This window comes from Lissotriton helveticus, chromosome 6 (assembly GCF_964261635.1).
Source record: "Lissotriton helveticus chromosome 6, aLisHel1.1, whole genome shotgun sequence".
Classification (NCBI taxonomy): domain Eukaryota; kingdom Metazoa; phylum Chordata; class Amphibia; order Caudata; family Salamandridae; genus Lissotriton; species Lissotriton helveticus.
Genome location: NC_136067.1, coordinates 1,148,148,839 through 1,148,163,493, shown reverse-complemented (window position 1 = coordinate 1,148,163,493; position 14,655 = coordinate 1,148,148,839). Strand labels below are relative to the sequence as shown.

General features: G+C 51.3%; 1 protein-coding gene across 1 annotated transcript in view; it reads right to left on the bottom strand.

The window, feature by feature from the left end:
* The window catches only part of NT5DC1 (5'-nucleotidase domain containing 1), a 1,533,630-nt gene that overhangs the window by 902,516 nt on the left and 616,459 nt on the right, over nt 1-14,655 (bottom strand). The window lies entirely within an intron of this gene.

The following is a 14,655-nucleotide window of genomic DNA, read 5'->3' as shown; positions in this document are numbered from 1 at the left end:
CTCCGCTAAGGCGGGGGAGTGTCACCCCACTGCTGCAAAGCATCGAAAGAACAAATACAATGATAAAAACTCAAAGTTATTATCATTGTATTTGTTCCTGCTGCACAGCTTTGCAGGGCGGGTTAGGCTGCTCAGCTCTCACAGCAGAGGAGGAGTGGTTTGCCCACTCCTAAGTGCACATGACTGTCTGGCCGGCCCTCTCGCCCAGTCAAACAGTCATGTGCACTTCACATTTTCTCCATGCAGGCAGCATTACAGCCTGCATGGAGAATATGCCCAGGCTCCCATTCCCTGGCTGAGCGCCAAACCAAGGCGCTCAGACCAATTACACTGCTGCATTGCAGCATTGTGATTGGCTTAGGGGAGGGAACCTGGCTGCTTCCTGTTCCCCGGAGAGTTGAGACTAAGATGATGTAGAAGAGAGCGGGAGAACGGCGAGCAGGTACGTTTGTTTCTTTTTTTTACATTTCCGTAGGCCCCCCCCCCCCCCCCCCCTCGGCCTGCCCCGCCACTCAAGAGCTGTGCCGACCGCTACTGGTGGGCTTTAGCCATCTTTCATGAGGCATAGGAAGACAGATTAGGCACAACTTCAACTTCTGGAAGGAGGAGGTTTGACGAGGAGTGATAACAGTCATTTGTTGGTTGGTTTCACATCACTTTATTTTCCCTAGTGTCCAGTAGAAGATATCCTGCTTGAGAATGCAGCCAAGCCAGGATCCCTAAGAAGGAATCCCTCCTAGAAAGACATTGTAAATGTACCTTTGGAATTCGCATGCATGCACAGGGAGCTACGTAATCCCCTCTTGATTTGGCAACACTGTGAAGTTAAAAACATATGCCCTGTGCTTAGCAGACATTCACATTCCCCGGTAGGCAGATAAATGGTAACGCTCAACGGGGTGCCTTCAGCCATGTTATCGATTTTCCCAACCTGAAATCGCCGCCATTTCAATGCAACTCAATGGTGAGGAAAAAAACACCCAATTTTTTTTTTTTAAATCGCCTCTTTCTGATTTCCCAGTGTTGGCATAATATCCACAGCATTCACCTTCAAGTGCTGCAGCTCCTTCACTTCTACCGAGATTTCTGCTGTACATCCCTCTAGTGTTTTCACTCTGCTCTTGGCACTTTAACAAGTGCCAAGTTCTCTAACTTTTTTTCTGCAACTTTCACAGACTTTACAATTGTGGTAAACTGCATGTTCAAAATGTGCTTGTAGGATGTTAGGAGACTGCAGTCAATTTTACTCTTTCCACAGGTCTCTCAGCCTCATCCTTGCCAGCTTTTACTGCCGATGTTTCTGTTTTTAATATTGTTTATGAATCTTTATCATTTCAAGACGACTGGCATGTTGAAAGAAAAGTGCTGCCATCTTGGAATAGTGAAGAAAGACAAATAATGAGGAACAGGGATTTCAAGACAGTTTTTTGTGTGGACACACTAAGCAGCCATCTTTGAAAGCTTTTCTTCTCACCTATTGTAATTTTTTCATCAGCCCTCCCAAAGAAAAACAAGCATTAGAAATGCAATCGGGCTCGGATTTATTTGAGTTTGAGCTAATGGCATTGTAAATGCCAATGTCTTTTTGCCATGTGTTATGGAGTGTCTGCATGTGGTGTGCAGTGGAAGTATGTTTGTTGAATTGTAATTTTACCAATGGTGGCATGCTGTGCTTTATATGAATATGTTTAAAAGTAAAGTGTACCATACTGCGATTGCTTGGTGGAAAAGTGCACTGCCGGCTGGAGGTGTGTGTGCCTGGTGAAAGAAAAGTGCTGCCATCTTGGAATAGTGAAGAAAGACAAATAATGAGGAACAGGGATTTCAAGACAGTTTTTTGTGTGGACACACTAAGCAGCCATCTTTGAAAGCTTTTCTTCTCACCTATTGTAATTTTTTCATCAGCCCTCCCAAAGAAAAACAAGCATTAGAAATGCAATCGGGCTCGGATTTATTTGAGTTTGAGCTAATGGCATTGTAAATGCCAATGTCTTTTTGCCATGTGTTATGGAGTGTCTGCATGTGGTGTGTAGTGGAAGTATGTTTGTTGAATTGTAATTTTACCAATGGTGGCATGCTGTGCTTTATATGAATATGTTTAAAAGTAAAGTGTACCATACTGCGATTGCTTGGTGGAAAAGTGCACTGCCGGCTGGAGGTGTGTGTGCCTGGTGGAAGGGTGCACTGACGGCTGGTGGGTGTGTGCTTGGTAAAAGCGTGCACAGATGGATGATGGTTGTTGGTGTTTGTGCATGGTGAAAGCATTAATTGACGGCTGGGGGTGTGTTGTTGTGTGTGTTGTTTTCTGTGTGCTGGTGAGTGTGTGGTGGTGAGTCTGTGGGGGTGAGCCTGGGGAGTGAGTGTGGTGGTGAGTGTGTTGTGTTGAGTGGTGACAAGTGTGTGGTGTTGAGAGACTGAGGTGTGTGGTTTGTGTGTGCGTTATGTGTGTGTGGTGTATGTGTGTGTGGTGTTTTCTGCACACTCACACACTGCCCCGTAACATTCACACACTGCTCACCCGCACACTCCCAATGTCACCCTGCATAGTCACACACTGTTTACCCTGCACACTCATTCTGCACACTCACACAATGTGCACCCTGACACACTGTCTCCGCAGTCACTCTGCACTCACTGTCACTCTGCACTCACTGTCACTCTGCACTCACTGTCACTCTGCACTCACTGTCACTCTGCACTCACTGTCACTCTGCACTCACTGTCACTCTGCACTCACTGTCACTCTGCACTCACTGTCACTCTGCACTCACTGTCACTCTGCTGTCACTCTGCACTCTGCTGTCACTCTGCACTCTGCAGTCACTCTGCACTCTACAGTCACTCTGCACTCTACAGTCACTCTGCACTCTGCAGTCACTCTGCACTCTACAGTCACTCTGCACTCTACAGTCACTCTGCACTCTACAGTCACTCTGCACTCTACAGTCACTCTACAGTCACTCTGCACTCTACAGTCACTCTGCACTCTACAGTCACTCTGCACTCACTGTCACTCTACAGTCACTCTGCACTCACTGTCACTCTGCACTCACTGTCACTCTGCTGTCACTCTGCACTCACTGTCACTCTGCTGTCACTCTGCTGTCACTGTCACTCTGCTGTCACTCTGCACTCACTGTCACTCTGCTGTCACTCTGCACTCACTGTCACTCTGCTGTCACTCTGCACCGCCACTCTGCACTCTGCACCGCCACTCTGCACCGCCACTCTGCACTCTGCACCGCCACTCTGCACCGCCACTCTGCACCGCCACTCTGCACCGCCACTCTGCACTCTGCACCGCCACTCTGCACCGCCACTCTGCACCGCCACTCTGCACCGCCACTCTGCACCGCCACTCTGCACCGCCACTCTGCACCCCCACTCTGCACCGCCACTCTGCACCGCCACTCTGCACCGCCACTCTGCACCGCCACTCTGCACCGCCACTCTGCACCGCCACTCTGCACCGCCACTCTGCACCGCCGCACCGCCACTCCGGCCTGGGGGGGGGTCCTCCTGGTATTCCGGGCCATAGCACCGTGTGAGGAGCCGGCAGGAGACGGAAACAGTGTCAGAGAGCCATAGCACCGTGTGACCGTGTGAGGAGCCGGCAGGAGACAGACTCAGTGTCACGAGAGCCACAGCGCCGTGTGAGGAGCAGGCAGGAAACGGTCACAGAATTACGAAAGCCACAGCACCGTGTGAGGAGCCGGCAGGACACAGACACAGAATCACGAGAGTCACTGCACCGTGTGAGGAGCCAGTGAGAGACAGACACAGAGTCACAGCACCGTGTGAGGAACCGGCAGGAGACAGACCACAGAGTCAGGAGAGCCACAGCACCGTGTGAGGAGCAGGCAGGAGACAGACACAGTGTCACGAGAGCTACAGCACCGTGTGAGGAGCCAGTAGGAGACAGACAGTGTCACGAGAGCTACAGCACCGTGTGAGGAGCAGGCAGGAGACAGACACCGTGTCACGATAGCCACAGCACCGTGCGAGGAGCCGGCAGGAAACAGACACAGTGTCAGGAGAGCCACAGCACTGTGTGAGGAGCAGGCAGGAGCCAGACACAGAGTCACGAGAGCCACAGCACCGTGTGAGGAGGAGCCGACAGGAGACAGACACAGTGTCACAAGAGCCGGCACTCACACACCAGCTGCAGTTTCAGGCGTCCGATCATACTCCATACAGTCCACCACTATTATATTTATATATGTACAAAATTCTCTTTTCTAGATATTTCAACTTCACTATCGTCCACAAACAATGAACTACACAGTCACAACTAAATACATTGAATTAAGATGGTATTATATGCTGTGCACAGAAGCCGAAGGAAAAATCACAACGTCGGACAAATATTCTTTTAAACGAATCGAATCCCCACGCCGCTGTTGAGTGGCTCAGGACAGGGTTTCTCCAGAACGCGTTTGGTGCACTTCACGGGACGGATCTCTTACGAACTGTGTTCACCCGACCGTTTCCGCCATTCATATCGCAGCCAAGTTCGTATTTCTTTTAATCTTTGCGAATGAAGAACAGCGAAGTGTCCATCTCCACGTATGGACTGTGACACCTCCAGACATATGTGTGTCTAGTGTATGAAACCCTTCTGTCGCCATCCAAGGAGTTAGTGAAAGTCTTGTTCTCGGCTCCAAACTCTTCCTCTGAAGTAATTGCCGGCGCTCCTCTCACGGCTACTTTCTGTTCTTAGAGAAAGGGTCCAAGTGTCCGCTAATGATGGCCGCAGCTCTTACAACTACTTTTCGTGTGTCCGTGGGCTGGAATGAGGTTTCTCGCGCACACAGCTCACGTGCCGCAGGACTGAGCAATAAAAAATGATGTCATATTTGACACTGTGTGATTCCGGCTTGGAGCCCGCTCGAGTGCCAGAGTCTCAGGAACACTTTTTCACATTTCCGAGTGCGCTTCGAGCGGGGGAAGCCGAAGAAATGGTGAAAAAAACAAAAGGCGCTTTATTCGAAATACACATAAACATCTTTATGAGGCGTGAACCTTGCAGTGCATTGTTGCGTACCTGTAAAAAATGTATTGTATTAAAAATATATATGTACGTTTAACTTTATTGCAACACATTCTTTTTAGCGCTCTGTACCGTGCTCTGTTGCTCCAAAGCGGTGTCAATAAATTGGTAATAGATTTTCCGATCCCAAAAGGATGAAAGCGCAAGGATGTAGGCTTACGGCTAGAGCGGTCGCCCTCGAAGCTGGAGAACGGGGTTCGTGTCTCGGCAACGACGCTCAACATCCGTGATTCTGGACAAATCACTTAATCTCACCGTGCCTAACAAAACAAGGAAGCTGCGCGCTGAGCGCTGCAGAATTGTGAACGCGCCCGGCCATCTGGATTCACTAACGGAGGCACCCTGACAGCTCCTAATTATAATTTATGTACTTCTTTGCGCGAGCACGAACGAAATATGCCCAAAATGGCGGAACAAAACTACATTTACCCTATCACTTCAAGCCTATTAAAACGAAAACACAAGGAAGACGAATCACTGGCCAGATGACAGAAAACCCTAAGGAATGTGTGGAATTCCTCTCGCCAAGGCCCTAGGAGATACTTCTTTTTTTTCTTCATTAACATTAGGATCTCGAAACTCCTCCCCCACTTACAGTGGGGAGGAGTCCGAGCCCTAAAAATGACAATTAATAAAAGTGAAAGATCATGTATTTATTTTAAATGCCACATTAGCCAAAAGGATGACATTGAAGGGGACTACCATTATGCGGCTGTGCACAAACAAAACGTTGTCACTCACAGGATATCCAGTTGCTGAAGCAACTGACCTATTTCCCCATGCTGTATGAAGTGGTGGCCATACGCAAAATGTGAATAACAATTTACTCGACCACTGAATGAAGACTGCCGACCTACAGCCTCTACATGTATGTATATTATACATGATCTTAAAAATCAATAGTCTGGGGGCGTGGCTTAGCGGGCGACGATGGCGGTTGCAGCTTTCTAGAGCTCCCGCCGGCCCGATATTAATCCGACCAGTTATCCTGGCCCCCGAGCCCGAACTACGAACCACTTGTGGGGCAAGTGTGGCTGAAAGTGTCGGGAGTCCTCCGGTGCTGGCAGCGGCGCTCCTAGACAGATCGGTGAGGCTGGGTCGCCGAAAGGGACGTGAGGCCTAGTGCAGGGCGGTGAAGCCGGGGCCTCGATTTTGGAGCCTCCTGGCCGGGGGCTTCGAAGAGGGCCGGCCGAACTGCCAATTTCCCGGGGCCTTGGCCATACTGGAGACGGAGGAGCGGCAGGCGTCCCCCTGGTTGCCTCGCCGGTGGTGGCCGTGGTGATTGGGGCAGAGAAGCCGCCCGAAGGGAACAGCGGCCTACTTGATCCGGTGCAGCCAGGGCCTCGAGTTTCGTGGTTCCCGCCCAGTGGGAACGACATCGGATTTCGACCGCAGCTGGCATGCGGCGGGACCTGGGGAGCTGAGACCCTTGGTGTGTGGCCTTGCCCGGAGGGCTGGGCTTCCGCTACTGGACTTTCTCTGGCGGCAGACCACGGTGTGACTGACCGGACCTGCGGAGATCGGGCCTGTGCATGGCGCTGCCCGGAGGCGGACAATAAACAGTGAGTGACTCCCCTGGGGCCCCAAACTAGATATCATCGGTGGCTGGTCCTGGGAGGCAGGCCGCTGGGGCGAGTGGGTCCCGCAGCACCCGACACTGTGGTGCAGACCGGTCGGCAGCGAATTGACCACGAGGCTGCGGGACCACAAGGCCGCCGACGACGTGGGTGCTGATCCCGGGGCCTAATTCGGACTGGGGGGACGCCACAAACTCTCGATCCGATCACAGAGCCGTGCCAATACAGGTGGGGGCGCCTGCAACCAGAGGTGGAAGAAACGCTGAGTGGGACTATTCTGGACACTACTGACGGTGTAAAGAGTCTGTGTTGGTACAACCACCCATATCATAAGTGGCCCAAACGTAGACTGCTACCATGACCAGAGGAGGAGGTGGTCCCTCCAAACAGGGGACCATTGACAAATTTACTGGGCCCAGTGGGGGGCCCGGGCCCTCCGGAGGAGGGCATGGAACGGGACCGGATAATGCGGCGCTTATGGCAGCGATCACCCAGTCCAGGGACATGCTGGATGCCAAGATTGGTGCGGTGGGTGCAGACGTGACCCTGCTGCGTCAAGATCTACGGAACGCAGTGCCACAAATTACAGAGGCGTAATCCAGAATTTCGGTGGTGGAAGACGACGCCGGGTCCCTGAAAAAGAAAATGGCGGCGATGGAAAACATTCAGAGGGGCCTGGCACTCCGTGTGGAAGATGCCGAAGGGCGCGCGCGCAGAAATAACCTCCGCTTCATCGGCTTTCCGGAGAGAAGTGAGAAAGGGAACATGGAACAGTTTCTCTCCCAGTGGCTGGAGAGCTGGCTACCCCCGGGGGTTCTCTCCACCTGTTTTGACATAGAGCGTGCCCATCGAGCCCTGACACAGAGGCCACCAGAGGGTGAGCGGCCCAGACCAGTGATAGCTAGACTTTTGAATTACCATGATAGGGACGCCATCTTGCGGGAAGCGAGGACCAGAGATTCTATTTTGTTCGAGAATCAGAAGATTATGATCTTTCCTGATTACACCAGACTTGTGCAGCAACAGCGCCACTCCTTCATAGCCGCCAAGGCGAAACTGCGAGGACTGAAAATTCAATATTCCCTGCTGTACCCGGCCCGCCTGAGGGTGGTCTTCCAGTCGCGAACGCTCTTCTTCGACACCCCGGAAGATGTGTTTAAATGGACGGACGAAACGGTGAGGATCAGGCCGCATGCCCAGCCGGGACTGAACCCAGGCCCTTCGAGAGAATCGTCGCAGGAACGAGGAGACCAGCCGGCCCTGAGCAGGAGGAACCGGAGGTCCAGATCACGGAAGCGATCCGCTTCAGTCGGTGGGACACAAGATAGTGGGACAGTGGACTCTGATCATTCTGGAAAGGACCATTGAGGGTCTCTGAAGAACGCTGCCTCTCAGTTGCTGATACGGGCTCCTGCTAAAGGGAGTCGCATGGCCGGGTTCCATCGTTTGGATGCATAACCACTGCCTCTGTTGCTGATTGTGAATGATGTCTTGGACATGTGTGGGATTGTGGGGTGGGGTTCGGGTAGCTGCTTCTTAGGGGCTACCTACCTCCTACAAGAGTGGGAGTTGACTGGGGGGGGGATGTTTCCTCTGTTGTTCAAGGGTTTGGGATCCATTGGCATGGTTGGTCCTGGGTCCTCTGTTTTGGGCCCGTGGCTGCCCATGCCGCGACAGGTACTTCAGAGTTCCATGAGGTATAGGGGTGGGGGGCGCGGGGTGACTGGGGGGGAAGAGTTGGGGCTGGGTAGGGTCGGGGTGGACGGGGGGGCCTGTGGTCGAGGACGGGGGGAGGTAGTTGTTGTTGTTACAGGGCATAGGGGTGGACTGCACGTGAGTTTTTCTGATATATTGATGTTGGTGCTATGTGTGTGGGTGTGGCGCAGGGGGCCTACATGGTTCGTCCCACTTGACTATGGTTGAAGCGCCTCCAGGGCTCCCCAGTGAGTCCATGCGAGTGGTAACCTGGAATGTCAGGGGGATGCTCGATAAGATCAAACGAGGGGCGATATTGCGATGGGGGAAGAGGGAAGCTGCAGATGTGTTATTATTGCAAGAAACGCACATGCTGGGAACAAAAGTGCTCAGTTTACAGAGGTTTGGCTACCAACAAGTCTTTCATGCCGGGTTTGCTAGGGGGTCCAGACGGGTTGCTATCTTGGTGCATCGCAGGTTGGCCTACGTCCACGAGAGACAATGGGCAGATCCCCAGGGTCGCTACATTTTTGTCAAAGGTATGGTGGGTACTGAACCAGTGGTCTTTGGTAGTGTCTACGCCCCTCCCCCCCTGCAGTGGTCTTTGTCTGAGAGGCTGTTTGCGGTATGGGAGGAAATCCCGGAGTCCATGGCAGTGTTGGGGGGGCGATTGGAACGAAGTAATGGATGTGTGTATGGACCGCCAGCGACTGCGGGAGACGCTAGCGGCTGCCCCCCCTACCCGGTTGAATGCGATGGTGGAGGGGATGGGTTGGGTAGATGTGTGGCGACATATGCATCCCAAGGTACGAGAGTACACATATGTTTCGGCGGTGCATGGCTCCTTCTCGAGATTGGACTATGTGTTTATGCCCAGTGTATACCTGAACAGGGTGCGGGAGGCCGCGATTTTGCCGAGAGGGCTGTCCGACCACTCCCCAGTGGTGGTCAGGGTCGACCTACTTAAGAACCGACAGCCATTCCGGTGGAGGATGTCCTCGTGGCACCTTCAGCAACCTGACTACGTCCAGCATCTACGGGGTGCGATTGCCCATTACTGGCAGGAAAACCTAGTGGAAGACATAGACGCAGTCGTAGTTTGGGAGGCGATGAAGCCCGCCTTACGGGGTGTAGACATCGCGTGGTGTGCGGCGGCCCGTCGACGACGCCGGGAGGCTATCGCTGAGGCAGCTACGCTAGTGGAAACCTTGGAACTGCGGTGCCGAGGAGGGGGAGATGAGATAGCGGTGAGGTTGCTCTTGCAGGCGCAGCAGTCGTATGCATTTGTGTTGCTCGACGAGGCTAGACAAGCGTGGCTGGCCACACGGAGTAGGGTATACCAGTGGGGGGACAAGTCCTGTACCATGCTTCATAGACTGTGTCAGCGTACCTTCCAGCCGCTCACGCTACCCGGCCTCACTGCTGAGGACGGAGTGGCGATTACTGATCCCGGGGAGCTGGCAGCGAGTTTCGCCCATTATTTCAAGGCGCAATATGCTCCGCAGGATAGACTATTGGCGGATGAAGTCGCTAAGTTCATTGATGACTTACCGCCGAGGGCGGTCTCGGATGTGACCAAGACGGCACTGGACCTTCCCCTTACAGCGGAGGAGCTAGGAGACGCACTGGGACAGCTCAACACCAGGAAGGCACCTGGGCCAAGTGGCTTCCCGAGTGAATTTTATAGGAAATTCCTGCTCCAATTGGGGTCCCGTTACCGGAATGCACTAGAGGCGGCGCGAACACAGGGCAGGCTGCCGCCTGACTGGCGTCATGCCGAAGTTGTAGTCTTTCAGAAACCGGGCAGACCTCCGGACAGACATGACTCTTATCGTCCGATATCTCTCCTCAACATAGAGGCTAAAATACTGGCTAAGGCGTTGGCGAACCGGCTACTCCCATATGTGACGGATCTCGTCCACCCAGACCAGGCCGGCTTCATGCCCCATAGGGCGACGCGGCACAACATCCGACGAGCGCAGGTAGCGGTTGACACCATGGGAGCCACGGGGGAGCGGGCGGCTCTGCTGCTAGTGGACATTGATAGAGCTTTTGACTCCGTTAGTTGGACGTACCTATTTGCGCTCCTGCCCCGTCTCAATCTGGGCCCCGTGTTTATTTCCTACATCAAATTACTATATACAGATATCACCGCTTCGGTGCGTGTCTCTGGGGCGGTCTCGGAAAAGTTTCCGCTTGGCCGGGGGACCCGACAGGGGTGTCCACTCTCCCCGTACCTATTTGCGCTTGGCATGGAGCCTCTGGCCTCTTGGGTGCGCATTGACGCACAGATGCGGGGCTTTGAGTGGAGTGGGAACCTCTCGGATAGAATTGCATTATATGCAGATGACGTTCTCTTCTTTCTCACTGAACTACACAGATCGGGGCCCGAGTCTTGGAAATTATGCGTGTTTTTGGAGAAGTGTCGGGCCTTTGTCTGAACCCACGCAAGTCCACTCTGTGGGTGTTGGGTGGCGGGGCCGCAGCGGGTCCCTGGGCATCAGCGATGCAGGTGGCGGCCGGTGGCTTGAAGTATCTGGGGGTGTTCCTCTCAGAGTCTGTGGATATTGCTTGGGAGCGTAACATAGTGCCAGTGTGGGAGAGGGTCCAGACGGATGTGAAAACGTGGTCCCGGATGCCCCTAACTATTTTCGGTAGGTCCGCGATCTTCAAAATGGTTGCGCTCCCACGACTCTTATACCAGCTGCAAAACTACCCCCATCTAATTAACCCCCAGTGGTTTCGGCAGGTCAACTCGGTTTTGGGCCGTTTCTTGTGGGCTGGTGGTGCTGCCAGGGTGGCGCTGCGGACATGCTTCCTGTCCACGTATTGTGGTGGTTTGGCCACGTCGGACCTCTTATCATATTATCAGGCCTCCCAGTTACTGGTACTCAATGAATGGTGGTATGGAGACAGGGGAGAACCGGCATATGCCTTGGAGCGATTACTGATGGGGGATAACACCCTCCATACGGTCCTATACTCGGCTAGGCTGCGGCGGACATTGCCGTGTGCCACGCGAGTTGTCTTTGCTGTGTAGAGACAGGCACTGCGGCGCATGGGCTGGTGGGGTAGGTTAACGGCGGAGACTCCGTTGTGGAAAAACGGGCGACTACCCGCGCGGGCCACGTTGGCGGGCTTTGATGGCTGGGACGCGATTGGGATCTCGTCATTGGGTCATGTATTGACCGGGGTCACCCTCAAATCGTTCCAGGAGCTCAGCACCGAGTTCCACATGCCCAAGACCCAATTCTTTCGATATCTTCAGTTTCGCCATGCATTAGCACCTAGCCTCACTAATTTGGAGTCACTCCCGGAATTTAGCCCAGTTGAAGCGAAGGTGTTCATGGGAGATCTTGGTGATAAGAAGGTGTCTCGAATTTATCAAACACTAGTTACTCATTGCTCAACCACGCTACTTCCACTTAAGGAGGCATGGGAGGAAGATGTTGGTCCCCTGGATGAGGATGACTGGAGGGAGGCCCTGGAGTCCCCGCGGGGAGCTGCCATTGCCATACGACTTAGGCTAATTCAATTCAAGTACTTACACAGGGCATACTATACCCGAGAGCGGCTGTGGAAGGCGGGACTAATTGGGTCTCCGGAGTGTCTGCGCTGTGGGGCTGCAACAGGTACGCTGCTGCATACTGTGTGGTCGTGTGCTGGGTTGGTCAGATTCTGGAGAGGTGTTTGGAGTTGCCTGTCAGAGGTTTTGGGATGGGATCTTCCCCGCACCCCTCGATTAGGGTTGCTCCATGTCTTGGAGGGTGTAGGTGGCAATATATATAAACGTCACTTATTGTTGTTGGGGCTTGTGGTTGCCAAAAGAGACCTGGCCCGAGCGGGGAAGGGAGAGCGAGCCCCCCCCTGAGTGCATGGAAGGCTGGACTAGACTACTTTATGGGATTGGAGCGCCCGGTATATGAAGCGAGAGGATGCCCCCGCAAACATTTTAAGATCTGGAAGCGGTGGGCGGAATATAGGGGGTTGCTACTGGACCCCCCAGTGGAACAAGAGGAGGAAATACAGGTAGATGATGCGGTACAGGCCTAGGAAGTGCGTCATACCTAACACACCACGACCAAATACTGATTGTCTTGTATACTCACGTGCATGGGGTTAGGGAGGGATAAGGGGTGGGTAGCAGGGTAGTTGGGTGGTTGGGGTCGGTGGGTGGAGGAGGGGGGGCTCATGTTATTTGTCTACTTATTGAATAGACTTTGCACTAATGATAAACAATGTCATGATGCTTGGTGGTGATCTCCTGACTGTGGGGAGCCACGTATCTCGCTTTGCTTAACCACTCAATAAAATTTGTTGTGAGAAAAAAAAAAATCAATAGTCTGACGAGACAGCTACATTGGTATCAAAGGTCACACATACAAATGTGGGAAAAGGCTACTTTTCCCCTTCCAAATATGAAAAGAAAACAGCAAATTTAAGTAAATCAATATTATATCGATATAACAAAATATTTTACAGGCAATTAAACAACTGCAAATTATAATGAATACAAACAAAGCAGAATGACCATGTTATAAAAGGATACTGAAGATTTTAGACAAACATTATATTCATGTACCGGATAATGTGGACCAACCGCAATCACTAAACATAAGTATTGGCTGGTATATGTTATTCTTAATTATGACTTGTAGAGCGCCTAATACCTGCAGGTCTCTAAGCGCAGCAAGAGGATCAGCGGAAGGTCCAGGGGAGAGTTGTACCAGAGAAAGTGGAAACTATGGCTTGAGTTTAGATATAACCATTTCAACGAGCGCCATTGCATAGATAGTCAAATTATGCAAGCTGTTAACATCCTTTCCATTGGCCGTGTGCATTAACCCAGTAGAGGACATAGATGAATCTGCCTCCACCTTGAGCAGGGGCGACATCCTTGGAAAAATTAGGGTATCTATCATTCTGAACCTTATTAGAAATATGTCAAAAACAATGGGAGAGAGTTAAGGGATTTTATCCACCAACGTGGACGGAACAATACTCCTAGTCCCCTAGGTTAGGTATCTGAATTAACAAAAATAATAAGGAGTATCACCAGAAAAAAGGCTCAGAGAGCGATTTCTGCGGGATGATTCACTATCAAAGAGAAGAAAGTCCTTCTTTGCTTATTAGTAACCCCTCACTCACCGACCTGGTCGGTGACATGCTTCATCATCGGGGCCACCCTGATGGCCGAGTGCCATCAAGGTGTGCTTCGACACCTGAACTACAGTGGAGCTGGTATGTGAGTGATGAATGTGAAAAAAAGATGTAGGTGAATTAAAAATTGTCCTGGTATGACTTATATGAAAAAACTTTATTCTTAAAGCTACTGGACAATACTAAAATATAAGTGTTGATACAGTTAATGGTATAGTTATGACCAAAAGTATCTGGGAAAATGTGTGGTGGGTCTACATGTTTCAAACCGTAATGGGAATTACCGGTTTTTCTTCAGGACCAAAACAAGGAATAGGGTGGTCAGGGTACACTAACGCCCTGCCATGCCTGCAATTCCTTGTGCCTTAGCAGCAAAATTCGTGGTGCTAGACTCATTACAAACCCACTGCAAAAAATAACCTCTTAAGATTTGAGAGCTTTCATCCGCTGTAGTTCAGGTGTCGAAGCACACCTTGATGGCACTCGGCCATCAGGGTGGCCCCGATGATGAAGCATGTCACCGACCAGGTCGGTGAGTGAGGGGTTACTAATAAGCAAAGAAGGACTTTCTTCTCTTTGATAGTGAATCATCCCGCAGAAATCGCTCTCTGAGCCTTTTTTCTGGTGATACTCATTATTTTTGTTAATTCAGATACCTTATTAGAAATACCCATGAATTCCAATTTGCGCACAAGAGGGAATTTGAAATGGGACCTTACGCCCAAATCGAGATTATATACAGTGTGGAAAATCTGCATTTTTCCACATACGAACAGCACCAGGTAAAAAGTAGAAAATATCTCACATTCTGAGCTTTGCATCTCAGATCAGGGGATGGGGAGGGGATGTAGCATTACAAGGTTATCCTCCATTTTGAGGTGTTGAACTAAGAATGATATAGCAACAGAACACCTGGTAAATACCACACTCTACGGTTGCAGTATTTAAAATATGTGGTATTACCACTGTGAATCATAGGGTTCATGTAATAAAGCTTTCTGTCTTTGAGTATCTCAGGTATCGGTACAAAATGAATGAAAATCACTGATTCATCAACCTTTATTTCTAAAGATATGGTCTTAAAGATTTTTCACCAATATCTGCATACTTTCAACTAACATACATTGTTTTAAATGGACACATTTATTTGCATGAACCCACATCACACCTAAC